Genomic DNA, 16,593 nt, shown 5'->3' with positions numbered 1-16,593 from the left:
TGAAAGACGCGAGGCCGGTTGATGTGTGTTTTACCATTGCTAAGAAAATACCTGCTCCTCCGTGCGAGATACGAGAACAGTGCCTCACAGGTGTCGGCCGTCAGTAATCACGCCACCGGCCTCGCGCCGTTCTCCCGCGCCCCTCAGCCTCGTCCTGCTCGCCACAGTAAACATGATGAATGGCGACTGTAGAACGCAAAAGCCGAATCCCGGACATTTTGGGCAAACTCGTCACGGAGACTCACTCGTAGCCTAGCCTTGCCTTGATGTTTTTGTTTTCAACTGCGCTGTCTTACCGGTAGGCGTGGCTTGGGAGTGGCCTTGTAGGGCAGCGAAGCAAGTGCATTCTGGGAGTTGTTGTCTTTCATCCACATAAGCCAAAAATACATTTTCTGGCTTTTCTCAGTCTAGAAAGCTCCAAATTCAAACATAATTTCACATTTCTTCTACATAAATGACCCACTTTCAATACACATTCATGTCTCCACGGGTGAAATGACCCTTTAACTTAGTGAAGACCCTGTCTGTGCACAAGTAAAATAACAATTGATGTTAAAGAATGATTTTATTACATTTTAATGAATGTTGTAACCATCCCCTATTATGCAGACTGTTGCAACATTTGACCTGGTCTATTAAAGTATAAATTGTACATATATTATCATGTACACATGTTGCAGCAGTGTGGGTGTATTTGTATAATTTTTTTTTTTTACATTTTTGGCTTTCCAATAAACAGTCTCTGAGAAACTCAAGGAAATGCAAAAAGTGTTGCAACTGTCCCCATTCTCCCGCTACAAAAGATGATCTGCTGTCCCAGGTGAAAATAAAGTGTACTTGAGTGCACTAAAAAAAACACTTAAATACAAGAAAGTACATTTGTAGTACATTCTTATTTTTTGTGCTAAAGAAAAATGTAAAAATTATACACTATAAATACACTAATTAAAAGTATATTTTTACTTAAGTAGTACTTAAGTGTAATTGCAAAAGTATACTAAATAACATTGATATTTTAAATGTATTTTTAGTGCATAGAAATAAGATATACTATTGAAAAAATACACAGAAGTGTTTTATTAGTGTATTTCTTACAAGTACATTTTTAACGCATTAAAAATAGTTCATTGTTAGTGCACTTTTAGATAGCTATCATAAGTTTAAATTAAATTGATTTTACTTAAAATATATTCAAAATGTAATAGTCAAAAATAAAATTTTCCCAAAAGTGCTATTTAAGTACACTTTATAAAAATAAACTAAATATTACTAATTCTTAAATTGATTTTAAGTGTATTCAGATAAGGTACTCCCAGGTGAAAAAGATGTAGTATTAAATGTATTAAAAATATACTTGAAATACAAATAGTATAATACATTTGTATTATCAACATGCTTATTTGAAGTGCATAAAAAATACATTGAATTGTATTTTAATATATTTCTAAAAAGTATACTAGAAATACATTGGTAATAAATATATGATTAATTATACTTTAAATAAATATGCTAAACACAAGCATACTTTTAATATATTTCTAACAAATGCACTAAAGGTACATTGGTAATAAATATATGCTTAATTATACTTTTAAGAAATATGCTAAACACAAGCATACTTTTAATATATTTCTAACAAATGCACTAAAGGTATATTGGTAATAAATATATGCTTAATTATACTTTTAAGAAATATGCTAAACACAAGCATACTTTTAATATATTTCTAAAAAGTACACAAGTAGATTGGTAATAAATATGCTTAGTTAAATTTTTAAGAAATATGCTAAACACAATACCGTTTGTGTGAAGTTTTAGTGTATTTAAAAAAAACATACTTATGTTGCTCTTAATTAAAGTACATTTGTGTAACTTGTGTAAGAACATAGCTAAATGATTAAGCTTTTAGTGTGTTTAAAGTACTTTAAACACTTAGGCCTACTGCAATATATTTGTAATATTTATGATTTTACCATTTTAATATTTTAGATTTTTTGTATAATGTACCAACTTCTAATGTATTATAAACATTTGTCAACTATTATTAAGCATTGCAGTGAGCACTTAAAATTAATGTTGTCCACTTTTACTTGTTTGTAGGCTACTTGTAAAGGGCTGTTGTCCATTACATGACATGTTTTTACTACTGAAATTCCCACAAGGATATCAACATCATATTATTTTAAATGCATCATAGATACATTTTCCAAAGATGTTTAAATGTTGTCCAAAAATATGTTGTACTTGTTTAAATTTGAAAAACACGAATAACACACGTGACTAATCCTGATTGGTTCCAGAGCCGTTGAACGTCTGTGATTGGTTCTTGTGATAATTATGAGCTCACACCTCACTCAGAGCTTGCTGTGCGTTCCTTGAATGTGATTATATTTCTAATAACTCAGAGATTAGAAGTCTAAATTTAAACTGGAGCGATTTAAACTGAACACAGCCGCGTCCAAATGATCTGAGGGCGCGGGCGGGTATAGATATATACACTAGATGTCGCCTTGGCTACTGCAGAAACCGTAGCCAAGGCGACATCTAGTGTATATATCTATACCCGCCCGCGCCCTCAGATCATTTGGACGCGGCTGTGTTCAAGAGATAACAACGATATAAATACTGTTCGTTTTCTCACACAAACCGCTTGTTTCGTGTCTTAGGCCATCAATGTGTACTTACGATGGGGAATTGTTTAATTTGGGCTCTGTGCATGCTCTTTGAGACAGTGACCATAGACCTGCATTATTTGACTGACAGACAAGAACGGTTTGACCTAAAAATATCAAAATTGAAACTACTGCAGAAAAAAAGACACCTACATCTTGGATGCCCTTGAGGTAAGCTAAAACATACCAAAATTTAATTTCAAAGTGAACTATCCCTTTAAAGAGGCGCCTAGAGAACATTGTTCCCCAATAGCATCATCGAAGCAGTGCAAATTCCCTTTTGAAAGGGAACAGTTACTTTTTTAACAGAGGTTAATTTTGCTTTAATATAAAAATAAACTCATCTTTTTCCCCTTTCATAGACACTGTGATCAAACAATTTCCAACACGTCTGAGGTGTGAGCACTGATTCGAAGGAAATGCAACAATGAGGCAAACTCAAAGACCAATCACTCCAATTCACTTGAAGGATGAAGATGGTTTGAGTTGTAACAGTACTGTAACTGTTTGCAGCTATTACAATTTTTTTGTTGTTGTTTATAATACCTCTGCAGATCACTGTATTTTATGTTAATGTATTTTTTTTTTTTTTTTTTTACAGTTTACATATGCTGCTGTACTGATGTACACTGGGTAATACATTAAAGTTTACTAGCTTTCAAAGTGTGTGTGTTTTATACAAATATTTTTTTACTGTGTGTTTTAATACACCATTAACATATTTAATTATGTTTTATAAAGGTACTGTTAACATAGTTAAAACATATTTGAAATTATCTACTATATAAAAAATATGTGAGCAATACATAAATATGATTTGTATATTCTTACATTTTAAATAATTTATAAGTGTATTTAAAATGCATTAAAGATGGGTTCAATTGTACTAAAAGGGGTAACAAAATAAAATAAATTAAAGCTGAAATAGTATGTTAAAAGCATATTTTAGTTCATCTTCAGTGTGTCTCAAAATAGCACAGTTGAGTACACTAAGATGATCTTAAGTTTATCTTAAGAAGTACTAAAGATAAGCTTTTAGTATATTAAGTACAAAATAAGTGTGCGAAAATAGAGCACTTTAAGTACATTATGGAAGTGTACTAATTAAGTGTATTTTAGTGCACTTGTTTAAACCTAGGAATACATTATAAGTATAATGTGTATATATTTATTATATATTATTATTATATTTTAAATAATTTATTATTGTATTTAAAAAGCATTAAAGATGGTTTCAGTTTTACTAAAAGTGGTAACAAAATACATTTTTTTTTTAAATCTGAAATAGTATATTAAAAATACACTTTAGTTCATCTTCAGTGTGTCTCAAAATAGCACAGTTGAGTACACTAAGATGATCTTAAGTTTATCTTAAGAAGTACTAAAGATAAGCTTTTAGTATATTAAGTACAAAATAAGTGCGCGAAAATAGAGCACTTTAAGTACATTATGGAAGTGTACTAATTAAGTGTACTAAGTGCACTTAAATAAAATGTATTTTAGTATACTTTTTTTCCACCTGGGACCTCAGGAAAGTATGCTTGTTAGTCTTAATTTTGTTATTTCCTCTGAATATCTTCATCTGTGAGATTTAGTCAGTTGAAACACCCTAGTGGGAAAAAATAATACTTTATTGTATTTGAAATATATTCCCCTTTTCAATAGTACATTGCAAATATACTAACAAAAAATGTACTATCTTTAAATATATTAAAAGTATATTAGCACCATGCTTTTACCTATTTTCACAATACAGCTTTTAACACACTTTAAAATAATTGAACTTTAGTAAATTTTCTACAAATATATTTTAGAAAAATGTACTTGAAGTGAAAATTCAGTTTATTTTTTAAAAGTGTATTTATTTGCACTTTATTAAAAATATATTTTAGGTATATTTTAACTGTGTGCTGGAAATAATAATTGTAACAATGCATTGAAAGTAAACTTAATTAAAGTAAATACATTATAGTATACAATAGTATTTTGTACAAAGTATAGCTAAGTTTTATTTATCTAATAATGTACATTTGATAGTCTCATTGGCAAGTGCGCCGATATGTGCTTCAGGAGACCTGAGTTCGAGTCCCAGCTCGTGAACCTTTCCTCTCCCACTCACTTCCTGTCTAGCTGCTGTCCTATCCTAATAAAAAACAAATAAATATAGTACATTATATATATACATATATATTATATATATACATACACACTTATATGATATTGCTTGTATGTTTTGAAGACATTCGTAATGAATTTGTAATGTACTTGTAACACAAATAAAGTACACTTTAATAACATTAATTAAAAACAGCTCACTGATCTTACCACTGTCACCCAAGACATTGCTTCACTTTTTTAAAAGTTAAAAGCACATGGTTTTGTGTGTGTGTGTGTGTGTGTGTGCGCGCGTCTGTGCGAACTTTTGCTGTATCATATATTTGCATTCCGCATGTTATTTGTTATAAAACAATATAATATTTAATTTCTAGCTCCCATTGTCACCCCCGCCTGGTACCACTCGGCCGCTATCCAAGGCTCCAGAGCTGAGACGCAGCTCTGAGTCACTCTGATACGCAGACTGCCGAAAACCCAAGCTCGGTGTGGTACTCGTGCATTCAGCCAGCGCTGTAGCGGGCACATACGTAGCAACCCAGCTGAAGCACCGCTGCGGCTGAGGCCACGCAGCCTAGCATTCTCTGAAAGGTTTTCAGGGGAACGAGGCTGTCTGTCCGGAATGAGGCGGCTAAGTGTCGAACGTGGAGCGCGCGCTGCGTCGACAGGCAGCAGACAGGCACAGAGTCCAGATCTATCCCCAGAAAAGAGATCGTCTGGCTGGGCAGTAATGAGCTCTTGGTCCAGTTGACCGTGAGACCCAAACTTTCCAGGTGGCTGAGAAGCAGCGATCTGTGAGACATTAATTCTATCTCTGACTGCGCTAGAATCAGCCAATCGTCCAAGTAATTCAAAATTCACATGCCCTGACTTCTGAGGGGAGCGAGAGCCACGTCCATGCACTTCGTAAATGTACAGGGTGCTAGGGACAGGCCAAATGGGAGGACGGTGTATTGATATACCTGACCGTTGAAGGCGAATCTCAAAAATGGCCTGTGACGGGGTATTATCTGGATCTGAAAATATGCGTCTTTCAGATCGAGGGATATAAACCAGTCCCTCGGGCGAATTTGGGCGAGGATTTGACTGGTCGTAATCATCTTGAACGGTCGCCTCATGAGAGCTTTGTTTAGGCGTCTCAGATTTAAGATGGGTATGAGAGCCCCATCCTTCTTTGGAACGAGGAAATAGCGGCTGTAAAAGCCTGACTCGCTCTGAGAAGGCGGTACTGGTTCTACAGCCCCTTTGCATAGCAGCTTTTCTATTTCTGAGCGAAGTAGGTGTGCTACTTCTTGATTCACTTTCGTTTCGGTCCGAGCTCGAAAGCGCGGAGGGCGGCGAGCGAATTGTAGCGAATAGCCCTGCTTCACTGTATTTAGCACCCATTCTGACACTCCCGGAATAGCTTCCCACGCTTCTGCATGCACAGCTAGAGGAAGGATGGACTCTCGGTCCTGATCGCCGCACAGTGTGGGCTCGTGAACTTGAGTCTGAGATATTGGCGCTGTGAGCGCACTCTCGGTGCTTGTATACAGCGGCGTGCTGAGAACGGCGGCTGGCCGGTTTACATGTAACGCCCCGGTCAGCTTGGACGGGGAACGCTTCATGGAAAAAACCCTGGGGTGCGTGTGTAGCGCTGGGCGTGTTGTGTTTATCAATAAGCGTGAGTGCTCGTGGGCAACCACAGGTCTTATGACATATCCGGTGTGGGTCGGCTTTATATTTCTTGTTCACTGGGATAGAGGTGTAACAGAACGGGCAGTGAGTAGGTGTGGGCACTGTTCTGTGGGCACATTTCCTACATTTAACACTCGAGTGGCATATGCCAGCTTCATGAGAGTGGGCTCTGCATGAGTGAAAGACACCTGGGGAACTGTGCTTATGTGTAGGGGTGAACACTGGGAAGCGGTCACATTTTCTACACTTAAAACACCATTGGCATGAGCCGGATAACCAGAAGTTGTACTCTTTATGAGATTTCTCTGGATCGCCGTAAAAAACGACGTTTGTGTGCAGGCGTGCTCGTTGGCTGCAAAATACACATCTGCAGTCGCCTCTTCTAAGGGAACTGACAGAGCGGGATGTTTTGATGGCGGTCCGGCCGCAGCGGGACTCAACCATCTTTTCCTTCTCGATGACTTTGGTGGCTCAGGTGTCAGTGCAATCCTAGGCCGGGGTCCCCGAGAGGGAGGCGGCCTGCGGCGGCTCGACGAGCGCGATCTCTGGCGCGCGCCCTGGCGTTGTTGCTGAGGAGGAGGCTGAGGGGACTGCTGAGTAGCACTGCGGGCAGGCGGCTGTTTCTGCGAGCGGCCCGCGGCGGAGCTTGAGCGTCGGTTTAAGAAGAGCTTCATAGCTTGAGTGGTCTTCTTCTGTACCTCGGAGAAGCGGTCCACAATTCCACTCATGGCTGGGCCAAAGAGGCTGGTCGGAGAGAGCGGGGCGTTAAGAAACACAGCCCGCACAGCTTCCCTCATGTCCGTGAGCATTAGCCAGAGGTGCCTCTAGACAAGTAATCTTGTTTGGAAAAAAATCAAGGTTATATTATATTATACACGTTATATTTGTTTATCACATGCTTCATGATGGCCCGTTAAGATAATACAAATATTTAAAGGGGACCTATTATGCAAAATTCACTTTTGTATGGTGTTTGGACATAAATGTGTGTTGGCAGTGTGTGTACACAACCACCCTACAGTGATAAAAATCCACTCACTCCTTTTTTTTTAATCTCCATAAATCAAAAGCAGTCTCTCCAAACGACCCGTTTTCAGAATGTGGCTTTAGTGACATCACTAAAGCCACAGGCCCCGCCCCCGAGTGTTGACTGACACTGCCGTTATAACTTAGACCCGCCCTGATCGAGTTCACTGCGAGTTGTACACATCCGCCATTGCTGCAGCAATGCACTCACGAGAAGCGTCGAAGCATCTCCCAAGCGTTGAAGGTGTTGTAGCTGGATGTATTCATTCACATAGCTCTCTTTATTTACTCTTGAAATCTGCCAGCCACTGAAGACGAGGTGGATTCATTTTGTTTTCAAAGAAAATGCTCCCTCAACTCTACAGAAATTTATGTAAGTTACTTATGCACTTCTTATACTGTTTACTCAGCTCTAACAGCGATTTTCTGAAGAAAAACTGATGCTTAATCTTTTGTGTGACATACAGTAAACTTTATTAAACTCATCAGTATATTTTGTGTCATCATTCAGACAATTAGATCGTCAGACGGAGTCCTACAGCAGGCTTGCATTAATAGTGTATACAAGCAATGCCAAATAGGTTATAATCGTAATTAAACTAAACTATACCTTTTCCAACTCCATACAGCATATATTCTCTGACTCTGTAGGCATTTTTATGGTTGAAATGAACACCATTACTGTGACTGTCTGTTTTATTATTATCATCTTCCCTGTTCTAGCTCTCTGATCGCGGGATTCGCGGCTGCTTAGGCTCCGCCCCCTGTGACGTGAACCAGCAGCTCATTAGCATTTAAAGGAGAAGCACTAAAACAGTGCGTTTTTCACAGACCCAAAAAATGATGATTTAAACGTGCTGTAAATAAAATTCTGTTGGGTATTTTGAGCTAAAACTTCACATACACACTCTGGGGACATCAGAGAATTATTTTACATCTTGTGAAAAGGGGCATAATAGGTCCCCTTTAAAGTACATTTAATATGTTTTCATGCTTGTGCCGTTTAAGTGTGGCTCACCCTGTGACATCTGGCAGCCTTTCAGGGGGGGGGGGGCATGGCCACCAGTTTGAGAACCAATATTAGGTTTAAATCTATTTTAATGGACTATACAATTATATTACACAATGGAGGTGTGAACCTAAATATATTAGAAATTCAATATTTTATTAAGATATCACAAGAATGGGGTTGTCATGCCATTATATCTTATATCGTTGAATTCTTTATTGGATTAATAGCTATATTCTAATGTTCCAAATATAATTGCGTTCTAGTAATTCAGCTATAAACAATCAATATTTGACTAAAACTTGTCTATTAATACCTGTTTGCGTGAACTTTAACTTTGAAATTTTTTAACTGGTGCCCCGCCTCTTACTTCTTAACTCTCTTGCTTTATGCCGTTCTATGGTACCGTGCTGGGAAAATGGAAAATGGAAAATAGCATTGTGCTTTGCGAGTTACCCATTGCGTGTTGGTAAATGGGGTGTACCACAGTTTGCTTTGCCGATTGCTAGACGTAGTTGGCAAACGGTTTGCCAGAATATACCCTGCCCGATAATCAAACAACGATCTGACAACATGAGACGGGAGAGGGGGCATTAAATAGGCTGCGAGATGACATTCAGCTGCTGCTGATCGGGATGATTAGCGGCAACGCCCACCCGAAACAATGAACGTAACGAGACACACCCCCACACACACAAGACTAGAATGAGACAGCGGATCTACCAACCGTGACAATGTTTCATTGCTGTCACTAAGCTATCACTAGCTAGCTAGTCACTTTGCTAGTTTGCTACATATTAATGTTCATCTTTCATTATTTGAAATAGGGATAGAACTACAAGAACTTCAATCTTTTAATTTTGTAGTGGTACGTACAGTATCCATAATAGCACTTTTGTTTGTAGAGGGTATAGTTAATCCAGTTTATGGGTCATAGTTTGCTTAAGTGTCGTTACAGGTGCTTAAGAGTGTTTTTGCACAGTTTATGGAGTTAATCCAATTTGGTAAATATCTTTGAACATTCTTTGTAGCATTTTTGTATGAACAATTTATTACAGGTGATCCTTCAAGTCATAATTTGCTTGTTGAAGTGTTGGAGTGACTATAAGAGCATTTTGTTTGTTCATCCATTGTTTTAGTCACTATAATTGCATAGCAATTTCAAGTTGCATGTGTGTCTATGTTGAATTAGTTTGTCTCCTTAGTGGAAAACTTTGCTATTTTCCATATAACTGCAGTAAAACTGTCACGAAACTGCTCGAAGACTCAAAGGTGAGATCCAATAGCAGCTTTATTAAGGGGCAATCCAGACACGTAATCCAATAAACAGGCAATGGGTCAAAACACAGGTAGACAGTCCAAACAAACAAAACAAAACAAAAACAAGACAGGCAGGGGTCAGAGGCAAGAGAGTAATCCAAGGAACAGGTAAGGATGGCTGACGCGAAACAGTCGTTCCGAAGCTTTGCGAGATCCCGAAGCGCAGATGTTTCGAAACACTGATCCGAAGCGTGATTCAAAACACCCATGTCACGTGACTATGGCCAAACGAAGCCTCGAAGTGTTTCATCAGGTGTGGTCCGCCGAATCAGCGTTTGATTGACACGGTCGGGAACAGACCACACAGTCGCACATCTGTATAAAAGTGAAATCAACGCATATTGACCTCGTGGGTTTTTGTGAGAGGAGTTTGATTTTGAGATAGCGGATTTTTGGTGATATAGTGACATAGTGCGATTTGATTAGTTAGCCTATAGGCTATTTAGGCTTACATTTAAATTTAACTGGAATTTAAATGAAACTGGAAAGAGATAGCAGTAATCTTTCCTCATTTGTATGTCCTAGCTAAAAAATATATTTGCAGTTGGCGTCAATGGCCTCGTGGTCAGTGCACCGACACGTAGCGCCTTTGCACTCAGGCGTTCCGAGTTCGAGTCCCGGCTCGTGGACCTTTCCCGCCTTGTTTTTTGTCATCGCTCTGTCCTGTCACAATAAAAGGAAAATCACCAAAAACAATATATTACTATATATATATATATATATATATATATATATATATATATCTTTGCATGCCAGCAACAAGTGTCCCTTGTGAGAGGATTTTTTCAAAGGCTGGAGAAATTATCTGTAAAAAAAGAAGTAGTCTAAGTCCTTCCACAGCAGAGAAATTAATATTTTTGAATAAAAATCTCTAAAAAAAGTGAGACATTGTGGCTTGATTTCTTTTATTAATATTCATTTTGCAGGACCAAAATAACATTATGCACAGTGAGGACTACAAGCTTCACATATTAGAAAATTATAATAATAAAAAAAACAACACATTTTTTTTAATGGCTCGTCAAGGTTGTTTCAGATCAACACATGCAAGTGACCACTAGGTGTCACCGTTGAGACGGGTGTCGGATTGATTCGAAGCCTCGAAACAATATGGCACATTTGGTTCAACTGTTTCATTGCTTCACGAGGCCTCGATCTGGCCATCACTAGGAACAGGCAAGAAATCCGAAAACCAGGAAAACGCTCAGAGTTGCAGTGTGATACTAAACAAAACTTCGCAATGAATGAACAAGGAATAAATAGGCTGAAACTAACAAGGTGATGAGATACAGGTGAATACAATCAGTGATGATGAGTCCGGGCAGTGAGTTATGGGAAATGTAGTCTGTGAGTGAACAAGATAGTCTGGTGTGGAGTGCCCTCTGGTGGCTCTCATGGGCACTCCAGCTGGTGACCGTTACAAAAACCACATACAGGAGCATAGAATTGCCATGTGGCTACAATGTGATTCATAATTCCATTAACAATGAAAATGCTTTCCTCGCAACAGGATTCAGTAACTCTGAACTTTGCACTTTGCTCCTTAACAAAAACATTGGTGTGGAAAGATTTTGATCCAGATCTCACCTCATTCTCACATTCTCATGCTGGCTCCATTACAACAACAGGACCACATTTGCATCACAATTATTAAACCTCCTCACCTTTTTAGAGGCATGATTGCATTTACACATAGCCACAGCTAAATTCAGCCATATAGATAACACCATTTGATTTTCACACATAAAGTCAAATCTGCGTCTAGCTGATTCAGCCTGAATTTTTTTTTAATATGTGGCAAGACGGGTTAGATCCCGCCCTATTATTTGTGGTTGTCACATAAATGATGGGTGTGACAGCTTATTGGCGGCCATCCCTGGACTATTTAAGGCGGGGTTCAGGCCACCTGGGTATGCATCACTGTTACGATTGCTTCTGTGTGTGTGCGCGCACGCAGCTCTGCGGGAGCCAGGTTATGGCCAGGATTGGAGCGACTTTACTGTTGGGTGCAGGCTGTCTTTTACCTCAGCTTATGTGTACGCTCAGATGGAACACCTGTACATTTGCGGTTTGCCTATTATGAACGAAGCTGTGAGTAACTGAATAATCTGTGGGTTTAGTGATCTAAAAACTGGTACGTGCGCTTGTGAGCAGTTCGTCTCTGTGGACTGTGGGGCAAATGCTGTCTAGACAACATTATAGCTTTACGCTAATGCTGGTGGTCTAGGTGAAGAGTGGCTAATCTCAGAGCTGTCTCTTAACGCGAGACGTGCCGTTAACGGTGTACATTAGCCCCTCCTTTTGTTATATTGCCACCATCGGTTTGTTTGTTTATTATTTTGGTTGCTTTCTTTGATCTGTGCTTTTCCTAGTGACTGTGGAAAAGTGAGTACTATTCTGTACCTGAGAACACCAAATATCTCTTGTCTTGATTTAGAGGTCGACCGATTAATCGGTCGGACGTTTTTTGATGCTGATTTTTTGCATTTTTTGACATAATCTGCATCGGTCAATATCCAAGTATATCAAGCCGATTATTAGGCGGGCGCATCTGTGGGCAGCCTAGTGTTGTTGTTGTTGTGGAACACGTGTTCGACGCACGCTGTGCCTAGAGTCATTCTCCAGCAGAGTGAGCAGACCTCATCCAGTGTCTAAGGAAGAAGCTAAGTTCCTTGGAGAAAACTCCTTTATATATAATTAAAAACTTTTGATATGTTACTGCCAACTTCGAGAAAAAACATGAATAGGCGACATGACGTTCAACTACTTTGGATATCGATAGCGTAGTTGAGGTCACAATAAGTAAGCAAGAATTTTGCAATTACAGACAGTGAATCTGAGACTTTTATTTGTTCTGTTTGAGTGTCTTATATTTGAGAGGGTTGTCACTCAATGCAGAGAAATAAGTAATAAAAAAGAGACCAACGCACTATAGGCTAGTGAAGAACTGGCTTTGCTTTGCTAGCGTCGTCATTGCTAGGGTTGGTATACAGACAGACCCGGTGCTAATATGGCACTGGTGCCTTAATGACCGTCATCTACCGGACCGAATATCAATGCGGATTTCTGTGCTTCATTTCGGTGCTACTGTTATGCCTGTGCTTCTCTTGGATGCTCTGAAAACGGACGTTAGAATAACAGAAACATCGCTTCGCTGCACGTGACGCAAGTCAGCAGCTAACTTTAGCATACCGTTAGCTAGTAGCTGGATTAAACATGGTTAAAATGCTGGCCAAACAGTGTAATGTGTGACTGTATTTCACTGTAGACTAGGGGTGGAATGGAACATGTATTCGTATTGAACCGAAACGGTACGGGCGTCACGGTTCGGTGTATAAATTTACACGGAGAATAACGTTACATGGTATAAAAATAAATAAAACTTGCGTGCAGATTAATTAATGGTAGTTTAAATGTGATATTTGTTGTAAATGCACAGCAACCACAACACTTACCATGCTATTACCACAGTAACTTTAGTTGTAACTAAATTGATGGTTTGCTCAAGGCTGTTGGATCTTCTGAATTTCAAACAATGCCATAACTTCTTGCTTTCCTGTGTTCTGCTTTAGCTCTCTTTCCCTTGGTAAACTGTATGCATGTATGTATGTGTATGTTAGAGTAGTTTTTAGTGTGTTTAGTGTAGTTAATCAAATTTTGTTCATGTCACACATAAAGTTGTCCGTGTCTCAAGCTCATTTCTGGAGTCTCTAATCATAGATCTTGACTACTTGATCTTAGTAGTACTGTAAAGTAAGAAAGACATTTCCCATGCCCCGGAAATGTGCATTTCTTAGAAATAATAAACAATTAACACTGAGTGTTCACGGGACAAACAGGTTAAATGATTGCAATATTAATTTTACAACATTAAGTTAATTATATTAACTGATCCAAATATTCATAATCAATTATAACCAGTTATTATTGATTATTAATATTCCATAGAGCTCATTTGCTACATCAGTTTTGGTAGTTTAAAAGTTATATTTGTTGTAAATGCATAGTAACCACAACACTTACCATGCTTTTAATGCCTAATAATTTAAACAATACATGTTAAATAAATAATATCTGTAATGGACAACTAGATATTTAAATATGTTCATTGTACAAACCTTATATGAACCATATATGAGGAACAGGCTGAAATGTGATATTTTATTGTGAGCACTTTAAAAAAAAAAACCTTTATGCCAGCTTTCCATATATGTCTGAAAACTGTGCCCAACAGTATTTAGTAAACATAGTGTCACTATGAGGAGCCATAGTGAAGAAAGGGCTGACGACTCCAGGGGGCCGATTGACGGAGGCGGAGCAGGTGGAAGTGGAGACCCGAATGGAGTCCGAGAGCCGATGAGCCAAGGCGATGCAGAGGATCCCAAGGGACATGGCGATGTCGACGGCTCTGGCAACCGAGGCGCAAGCAGGGATCCAGAAGGCCGCGGTGGAGCCAGAGCGTCAGAGGACCAAGGTGGATCTGGAGGGAGTGAGGAGCCCAATGGAGCCAGAGGGACGAAGCAAAGCTAGAGGAGTGTAGTCCCGAGGCGAGGGCAGGCCGACGAACGACCAAGGCGGAGGGACGAGGGAGCCCGGCAGAGGTGGTGGACCGATGGTCCATGGTGGAGATGAGGAAGGTGTGAGTACCGACGGGCCAAGGTGGAGACCTGGTCGCGGAGGTCGGAGGCAGATACCAGGGATCCACCGACCATGACGGAGCTGGAGACTGGCAGATACAGGCTTAGGGACAGACTCAGGTCTGGGAAAAAGAACAGTTCTTGGGGCAGGAACAGGTCTAGGAACATGAACCGTTCTTGGGACAGGAACAGTTCTTGGGACAGGAACAGGCCCTGACGTGGCGGCGGCCTTCCTGGCTGAGGGCTCAGGCGGTGTGGCGTCGGCGGCCATTGTGGCTGAGGACTCAGGCAGCGAGGCGGCGCCATCTTTGCCGAGGGCTCAGGTGGTGACGAGACTTTGGAAAGGGTGGTCTCGGCAGGACAAGACTCTGGAAGGGTGATCTCGGGGGCTGCTGGTGATTGTGGTTGTTCTCTGGATCGGGACATTATGCTCACCAAACACCTGCTGATGGCTTCCCTCCAGTTCAGTCCATCGGTGTTTGGGAGGTCGAAGGCCTGGTGGCCAGTTATTGGCCAGAATCCAGAAAAGCAGCTTGAGGGTTTCATCGTCGAGGGGGCTAGTGACGGCTCGAAGAACAAATTTCTTCACAAAGGAGAAAAATTCTGTGCTCTCTTGAGCAATTACGACAAATGTAGCCCTGCCGTCCATATGGGCTGGTCCGATCTTCTGGCACGGTGGGTTGCAGGATGGCAGACAGAGACAAGGATATTGTAGTGATGTGACGTTCGGCACCGAGGCTTCGAAGCTTGTATAAAAAAAAAAAAATATATATATATATCTCACATTGAAGCAGTGTATCGGAGCTTGATTCGTTTTGCCATAACCACGAGATCTGTGACGTTCGAAGCCACACACAGTCATGTGAAAGTGAAAGTGCTTCTGAACTGGGGAGCCGACATTTTATTTTGTGGGTAATTTAAGAAATTAAAGATTTTTATTAAGGAACAAGACTTGTTCAACAGTGTGAGGGTCTTTTTATTTTTTTATTTACTACTACCGAAGGGCATGACACTCGAAACCTGCTCAAGGGGTTTGCACTATTTTCAAATCTGATTCTGAATATGAAGCAGTCACGTGACTCTGTGTAGAAACGAAGCTTCGGACGTCACAGATCACGTGGTTAAAACGAATCAAGCTCCGATACACTGCTTCAATGTGAGATGTTTCTTTTTTTGATATAAGCTTCAAAGCCTCGGTGGCGAACGTCACATCACTAGTGTGCAACGTGTTGAAAAGCTTCGAGTAATGAACCATTTTATGATACATTCAAGGGGGAAAGCCCCAGTGCTTCACAAAGCTTCATTTCACCATCACTAAGGATATGTTTCCAAAACAAAGGTTTACTTTAATTAAACAGGTCAGCAGAATAGGTAGCTACACACATCTAAATATAACAGAGATCAGACAAAGACTGACAGAACAGAAGGAACTTAAATACAAACACAGATTACACTGATTAACAGAACACAGGTGACACAGATGAATATGACTGACTAAACAGGTGATACAACTGAACTGATAATGACAGTAACCATGGAAACGAAGGAGTGGCAGGAAAAGAACAAAGGAAAACAGGAATCAATCAAAATACAAACTGAAAGTCCAAACATACACTGACACGTGACACATATAGCACTGAGGATTTCAAAAGGGACAGATACAAATTTATCCCCCTTTAAATTTTTTACTTAAAAACAAGGATCCGGGGAAATTGTAAGGTCAGTTTTAAAATTCATTAAGCATAGTGGTCTTAGGAATAGAATATAGACATCTTTTAACATACATCTACTGAAATCACTTCACACTCCAGCACAGGTGGTGGCGGTATGCACCATAAAGTTGGTATGCGACCCGCCAATAAATCCATAGAAGAAGAATTTTGAACTTGGTAAAGACCAAGCGGGAAGGAAGTCGACCGGAAGTTGAAGCTGGCCGCGTGCCACCATCTTGTAGCAGAACTTCACCTGCAGTTAGCATCCCATTGACTCCCATTCATTTTGGCGTCACTTTGACAGCGAATAACTTTACATCTGAGGCGTTTGAAGACTCCATTTGTCCATTATTTATTTCTAAAGAAACACGACAATGTATAAAATGCTCCATTACCTTGTAGCTTATGTTATGGCCCAGTAGAAGCAG

The sequence above is a fragment of the Squalius cephalus genome (genome assembly GCF_949319135.1).
Source record: "Squalius cephalus genome assembly, chromosome: 9".
Taxonomy (NCBI): domain Eukaryota; kingdom Metazoa; phylum Chordata; class Actinopteri; order Cypriniformes; family Leuciscidae; genus Squalius; species Squalius cephalus.
Note: the sequence above shows the minus strand (reverse complement) of the source record.